Source organism: Alosa alosa, chromosome 7 (genome assembly GCF_017589495.1).
Source record: "Alosa alosa isolate M-15738 ecotype Scorff River chromosome 7, AALO_Geno_1.1, whole genome shotgun sequence".
Lineage (NCBI taxonomy): Eukaryota > Metazoa > Chordata > Actinopteri > Clupeiformes > Clupeidae > Alosa > Alosa alosa.
In genome coordinates this window covers 33621201-33629186 of record NC_063195.1, presented here as the reverse complement: position 1 = coordinate 33629186, position 7986 = coordinate 33621201, and the positions used below count along the sequence as shown (strand labels likewise).

General features: G+C 40.1%; 1 long non-coding RNA gene across 1 annotated transcript; it reads left to right on the top strand.

Annotated features, from left to right (window-relative positions):
* The first annotated feature begins 4640 nt into the window (after positions 1-4640).
* On the top strand, positions 4641-6260 carry LOC125297876. Its single transcript, XR_007194123.1, has 3 exons — positions 4641-5701; positions 5814-5889; positions 5973-6260. It is a non-coding gene; the product is annotated as an uncharacterized LOC125297876 (long non-coding RNA).
* The last annotated feature ends 1726 nt before the right edge of the window (positions 6261-7986 follow it).

The window sequence follows — 7986 nt, the reverse complement described above, 5'->3', positions numbered from 1 at the left end:
ATTATACTTAAACACCGTTACTACCAATAGATAGATAGATAGATAGAGAGATATACTTTATTCATCCCCAAGGGGAAATTATAATGCATACAGCATTCACATACATACATACATACATACATACATACATACATACATACATATATATGTTTTAAGAATTTTCTATTCTTCCTTTGTCCACTGTCTGTGTGCTTTTCCCCATATTAATCTTTTTTTTTTTATTGACCAGTCTGAGAAACCTGGTGCTTTTACTTAGTTCCTAGGGAAGAGTTTACATTATACTGGGCTAGGCTTAAACAGGGCTAAACCTGGAACTTAAACAATACCAGCCCTGCTCAGAGCCGTTTAAACCCTTCTAAGGAATTTTCATGTGATCTTATTGACATCAGCTGTTCTTGGAAGGTTTCCGGTTTTACTGTTCAAAACGAATGCTGATACCAAAGATCTGCTTCAACTCTCTCTGCTGATACACTGAAAAGGCCCTATTGCTTACACATCACAATGAATTGTTACTATGGTTGAGTGGTAACTGCGAAATGAGGAATGCATGTGAAATGCGGACAGATATGGCCCAAACACAGCAGAAACTCCTCGGTAATTAGCCACCAAAGTTGCTGGGTTTAATTTCCTGTGCTGATGGGCCACAGAATAAATGAGGCTAATGAGTGCTCACCATCTCAAAGCAGGAAGGAGTAATGAAAAAAGCTGCCTGTAATATTATACCAATAAGGAAAACCACAGACAGCAGCATTGGATGTCAAATGCTGTTATGTAACTGTTAGCACCAAACACCAAAACACAGAAAACCGTGGAGCACTGGAAAAAGAAAGACAGAGAAGTTGATTTCTTTGCAAGGAGGTCATGCACATAAACATGAAAACAGTCATGTTTGGTGTTACATAAGCCCTTTTTCTGTTTAATTTTTAACGGAAAAAGGGCTATAGAATGTGTTACTAAACAAGATATTTTAGTTTTAAAATATATTTGTTTTAGATAGATAGATCCATGATCCCCATGGGGAAATTCAAGGTCTCAGTAACATACAGACATCACACACACATTCACTAACAGCAGAAAAAAGTAATTAAAAGTATATAATATAAAAAACACAACTAAGCAATAAGAACAGTATAAAGAATATACTAAAATACAAATTATACTAAATAACACTTAGTCTAAATCAATTCTAAAAACAGTATCCACATAGTGGGTGATTAATCAAGAGGCGCTTGCAATGACTGAGGCAGGGACTGAGCCTATGATTCTCTGTGCATAAGGTAAGGTGCTCTGTGTGAGTGAGTGTCATGGTGATGGTGCAAATGAGTAAGTCCAACAGTGCAACAGTGCAAGTATAAAGTCTAGAGACCAGCATAAAATAAATATGGACATATCAGAGAGTAGGCAAGGTAATATAAAAAACTATATATATATATAACTATATTAAGTGTGGCCACAATCCCGCTGTGACATGGCATTTTAATTCAAAAATGTAGTCAACTGAAGAATAGATGTTTATAATAAAAACACTGGTTGAGTAGGCCTATGTGTAACCTATCTTTTTAAAAACAATGGTGGACGGTGGTGATCTTCATGACTAATTTTCTTTACACATAATCATTGTAGCAGCCAGGTCTCTCAAAAACTTTTTTTTTAATGTTTTCTTCATATTGAACTTTACTACCATCTACTGGATATTAAAATGCTTTTTACCCCCATTCTTCCAAGCGTAGGCCTAGTTACCTCTCCCCCAATTCTTATTTTATTTTATTTAGTTAGTTTTTCTTATGTTCATTAATATTATTAAAAGGGCCATCTGTTGTGATCTTTGAGTTTTTAAGTGTTATTTTCCTTAGTTAGCCTATTCATATTTTATTATTATTATTATTATTATTATTTTATGTAAAGCACTTTGGTGCAATGCTGTTGCTTTTAAATGTGCTATACAAATAAATTGACCTGATTAGTCTATATTAGCCTGTTACAGCAGTCGATTGCTTTGGTAGTTTGGTGGACATCTGTAAGTAAAAAAAGGATCCGTTTTGTGTTTTCCTTTGGTCTTCATTTATCATGCCCTTTTGGACTGCAATTTATGACTGCATATGGCTATTCCACAATAAAAAATACATTCGCTCCCTAGGGGCAATGACGGGAAAGCACTGAACGGATTTCTTAGCATTAGGGGTTTGCACGGCGTGTCATCAGATTTGGACGTTGCCATATTGGAGATACTCGCCTCATTAGAAAGCATTAGGCACTGAAGTAAATCCCTAACATCGTCAAGGAAAATGGTTAGTTATTGCCGTGTTTTAGGTTGTACCAATAGGTCAGACTGAGAAAAACATCTGGTGAAGGTATCGACTTCCAAAAGTTCACTGTAAAAAGTTTAACGTAAAATTTACAGCAACTTGCTGGCAGCAAATAACCAGCAAGTTGCTGTATTTCACTCTACAGTACACCTACTGTATATGAAATCACAGTACCTATGCCCGATACTGTAAATGCAAACTACAGTAGTACTACCAGTGCTGTAATGTATACAGTATTGAATTGTCTACCGTTTGTTTAATCACAGTACTTATGGATCATACTGTAACTTAGTACAGTAGTAATACCAGTGCTGTAATATTATATACAGTAATTTTGGGAAATTAATATCCTGCTTTATCTACAGCCAGGATAAATTTCACTAGGCCTAGGTATGGTTTAGGCTACACAAACTTGCATAAATAACCATTGACAACTTGTTATCAGTTTGAAAAGCAAGTACATTTATTCACTTTTTTTCGTTTAGAAATTCTCGTTATTGTGCTGCATCCTAACGTTAGACCAACGGGTTGCAGTCAGCCTGATCCACCACCAGTAGCAGAGTGAAGCAGCACCTAGCAGAAATAGAAGAAAAAAAGATAAACAGTGTTAGATAACAATTTTCAACTGAAACTGAAGGCTACTTACAAGTGAAACTTTAGAATAATCATTTATATATATACTGTATGTTTTTTGAGTTTACTGTCAAAATGCCAGGCTGAAGATGGTGTTAGCATAACTCAGTTTCGCAAGGTATATTTAGCTGCTAACGTTAGCCAGCTGGGTGAGCTCATTGATGATGTTTGCTTGCAGCAACACATAGATATATGTACTGATTACGATGAGTTAACGTTGCATAAGTTAGCTGGTAGCAGCTAAACCTCCACGTTAACGTTAACCAGCAGCACATCTTCAGCCTAACATTGTGACAGTAACATACTAGGCCTAGCACTACTAGCGAATGTTTTATATAAATTATATGAATATAATAAACTAACTTACTGAGAACTAAGGTAGGCCTAATATAAACGAGACTGCCAAAACGTTAACGTAACATAAAACATTAACGTTAATGCCACCTTCACAGCAACAGCAACTATGATAGCTAGCCTAACGTTACTTACTTAGTTGATCCAACAAGCATGGATGAGTTTGTAAGTTAGACAGTACAACGTACATAGACTGTACACATGCCCGAATTTAATGTAGTACAATTTCACAATGAAACATTAACGTTACATAAATAAATGCTTGCTTACCATTAAGGTGGACAGAGTGCTGAACACCGTTGGTCTGACTGACTGAACTGTAGCTCAAAAATGATCTCCCGCCGCCGGACAGTTCAAACGTCGTCGCGCGGTGCACGTTTCAATCACCACGTCAAAATTTCCCAGTAAACCATAAATCCATGACTTTTCAATATCTTTTCAAAATGATTTGGATGGAAAATCAACACAATATCAATGTCACCTTGCTATCTGGGAGCTTAACTTTGTATTTATGTGCAAAAAGAAAACAGAAAACCCCAACTGATTTTCCGCCATGTTTTTTCAAAATTTTCAAAAAGCTGACAAGTGAGGGAGGAGTCAGATTTATTACTGTGTTATGATTCGCAGCAAATTTTTATTACTGTAGTTTGACCATTTTTGACCATAATTCATAGCGAAACTACAGCAACATACTGTATTCACAAATACAGTACACATTTTTCTCAAAAACAGCAGTGATGCTGTGAAAATCACAGAATTAATAATACATGTTGCCTAACAAAACATATACAACAGAAAACGTTCTTCTTAACACAAAATTTGCTAAATCTACCGAAATTATTTGTATGTGGTCGTCACGTTTTCTGTCATTGATTTGGTCTACAGTGTAAAACTTTATCTAGCTTCATCTAACTAGTTTATCAGGTGACCAGTCGGCAAAAATGCTTGTTTGGTGCTGAATGAGACATTTTACTGCACAACAAAATTATTACATGTTGGGCTTAGAGGGCAAACTGTAAGATTTTACTTGATCTGTATGTTACCTGGCTGATGGGGCACGGGAGAAGCAGCCTGTCAGCGACCATGCCTGCTATCTGAAGACGCTTACTGAACTGCTATGGTGCTGCGCATCTGGCGTGCCCTGCGCGCGACCACGTTCACGTGACAAAGGAAGAGAGATAGGCTGGTCGGGTGTGCGCAAGGAGGTGGCTCATTTCGGGGCATTGTTTCAGTCGTTTTTAATGGCTCAGGTTTTCAAAAGATCATTTCAAAACCGACCTCAGTAAAATCTTAATAATATTAATAATAATAATAAAAAAAAAAACAAGTTTCAAAAGGGCATTTTCGTTGATAAAGGGCAAACTTCCTAGTGCTTTAGCACCACCTAGTGTCTATTTATGCACGCCTATGCAAACACGCATGCCCGTTACTCCCGCCCTGCTGCCACAAGGATGACCCACTCCATTCATCAGAAGCTCCTCAAGTCCTTGTACACCCCGGATGACATGAAGCAGTTCCTAAGCGCACGGAATGGGACTCTTTTGGCTGCCATCAGCGAACATGTGTCAGTGGAAGTTGGTCAGCTTTTTCAGCCCTTGTGTCAGCCTTCTAGGCCACCTCCTGGATTTGTGACCCCAGATAATCCACCTGCAGTGCGGCCACCTCCTGGAATTCCCACTCCAGTTGTCTTACCTGCAGTGCGATCACCTCCTGGGCTTTCTCAGCGTGGTGCAACACCTGCAGTGAAGCCGACCCCTGGGTTCGCTGTACCTGGTGCAACACCTGCAGTGAAGCCGACCCCTTGGGTTCGCTGTACCTGGTGCAACACCTGCAGTGAAGCCGACCCCTGGGTTCGCTGTACCTGGTGCAACACCTGCAGTGAAGCCGACCCCTGGGTTCGCTGTACCTGGTGCAACACCTGCAGTGCAACCACCTCCTTGGCTTTCTGACCTGCAGTTCGAACAGCTCCTGGGTTTTCTGTCACAGATGCTTCATCTTCAGTGTGACCACCTCCTCTTCTTTCCCAGCTGTTACGTCAGCAGGGCTTTCAGTTTGATCCCACGTCTGCAGTAAGGCCACCTCTTGGAATTTCTACCCCAAACGCCTCACCCGCAGTGCAACCACCTCCTGGGTTTCCCATCCCAGGTAATCCACCTGCAGTGCGGACACCTCCTGGGTTTCCCATCCCAGATGGTTCACAGTCTGTGAGACCACCTCCTCGTCTCTCTGCAGGAGACGTTCCGCTGATGTTGGGTCCACGTGCTGAGGTTTACCTCTTTGACGTCTCAGCTGGTCTGCAGCCCCCTTCACGTCCTCTTACTGATCTCGCGCACTCTAAAGTACGCTCACAAGTTCCAGGAGGGGAAGTGGTAGATGAGGCTGAAGCCTTTGACAGAGTCAATCACATTGTAAGTACTAATTACAGCAAATCTTTGCCATTTTCATGCAATACTGTTGCACTATTAGTCTTCCCTAAGCAATTAAGAAGCTTGATGATCTGGTGTAATTTCCTGCTCTCAGTGTGTCCACAACAAATCACAGACAATCGCATCTAATGATCCAAAGGATGTGCAGATAGAAGCAGATCCACTATCTGGTCAGCTGTCAACATTACGACATAATTTTACCCCAACCTTCTACGTGGAGATCCGTGATTGAACCTTTCTACATTTTTTTCAGGGAGAGTCAAGATCAGAAGAAGGGGAGTGAAAGGTTTTCTGCAAAAAAATAAAGAAGGCATTGACATGCTGTGCAACCACCAGTGATGCAGATGCACAGGAGATTGAGCTCTCCAGAAATCACTAAAACATATTCAAAATATCTTAATTGAATATTCATCAGATATGATTATTATCAAGTTCAAGTTCAATTTATTTCTTTGTCCCAAATGGGCAATTTGATTGCAGACATAGATCACATACCACACAACAATAGACACAACACACTACAATACAGACAGATATGCACGTATCATCATTAAAGATGAAATTTCAATCAAAAGTGTCCATGTCTAGGCTGTCACATGCAATGTCTCCTGTAGGCTGTATATTCCAGGTGTGCTCATATCACTGTCATTGTGTGCAGCAGTCAAGACACTAGACAGGTAAGATGATCACATTATTAAGTTGTTAAGTTAAGAAAATGAATACTTCCGTGTGTTCCGAATACAGCTTTTATATTCCTTGCGTACCTTGGGAACAAACTCTCTCCAGCATCTCTCTAGCATTCAGTAGGCGGACGCCAGACAGAATACCCTCCTGTATTCCTGGGCACTTAAGCCATGAGCTCTGAGGAAAAGAGTCAAAGTTCTGGCCTGGAAAGACATAAGACACACTAACAAATGACTTCAGCAAAAGAGGCTGGTACTGTAGCTCTTGGTTGTAATGCGTAGATTTTATCCTCGTAGCGGGTGCTCTTGGAAAATGGGATCAGTTCATGAGAAGGAAAGCAATCCAGGCACTCCAGGAAAGGTGACTGAGGAAGGTATATTTAAAAAGCCTTTATTTGTTACTGGCTAATCCATAGCATAAAACTCCAACAGGTTTCGACCACACTTGGTCTTCATCAGGGCATGTACAAGTGAATGAGGACTTAGGCCTCACCCATATAGGGTCAAGAGGTCATATGACCAGAAAAGACGTAGACACTGTACAACAGGTGACCCTTTGCACATCACAGCAGAAAGGAAAAAAAGAAATGTAAAATAAAAAAAATGTATGTTAAAAATACAGTGACATTCACATCAGTAGGCCTACAGCACTATAAAAAACAAGTGAAATCGATGTCTTCATTTAGACCAGGATATTCTATAGCATTCAGGCGATGTATCCAGAACGACTCTCCTTGGTTCAACCTCTGTAAACTATTGCCCCCCGCCCCCCTCGCCATTCTGACATGCTCAATGCCCTAGTTAACAAGGAGTAACACACTAACAAATGTTGTACAACAACAACAGTGTTCTCATAAGCTTCAAAGTGTATTATATGAATCAACCAGTGTATATAACCTCATGATTGGCCTTAGCATGTATCAATATACACAGTATATGCTTGACATTTGGTTGTATCAAAATAGAGAAGGTCATCCGATGAAGGGAACAATCAAGCAGATGTACATATCAGAACCATTGTATAGCTCACAACTGAAAGTAACACATTTTGTAGGTGAATCTTGCTTAGCTAAAGAGTTCCCATCCGGACAGCACCTGTTGAGTAGTACACAGTGTACTCCCCCACATCCATCTCACAATGACACACAGATCTAATCAAATACAATGACAACGAGTTCTTTGACAGAGTTTGTGCATCTGCAGCATGAGATCATCAATATCTGATAGAATGTCATCGTCAGTGAGAGACCGAAACAGAGTGTGTGTGTGTGTGTGCTTTTGAGAGAAAGATAGCGAGGCTGTGTGTGTGTGTGTGTGTGCACTCTTTTGACTGAGAGAGAGACATAGAGAGTGGGGAAAGGAGACTTCAAACTCAGAAACAGCGAATTTCCCACTTCAATGGGTTTAAGAGACGGTTCCTAAGTGCCTCTTTGTCTTGTGCTTTTCAACTTGCTGTGTGTAGCACTCCTCTGTACACTCAATGCAATGCTTAGCCAGTGCAACAGTTATAATGCCTTCATGTATTCATCATCACAACTATTTGTGGCTACTGTATATCATGAAACATAATTTCACCTGCTTAAT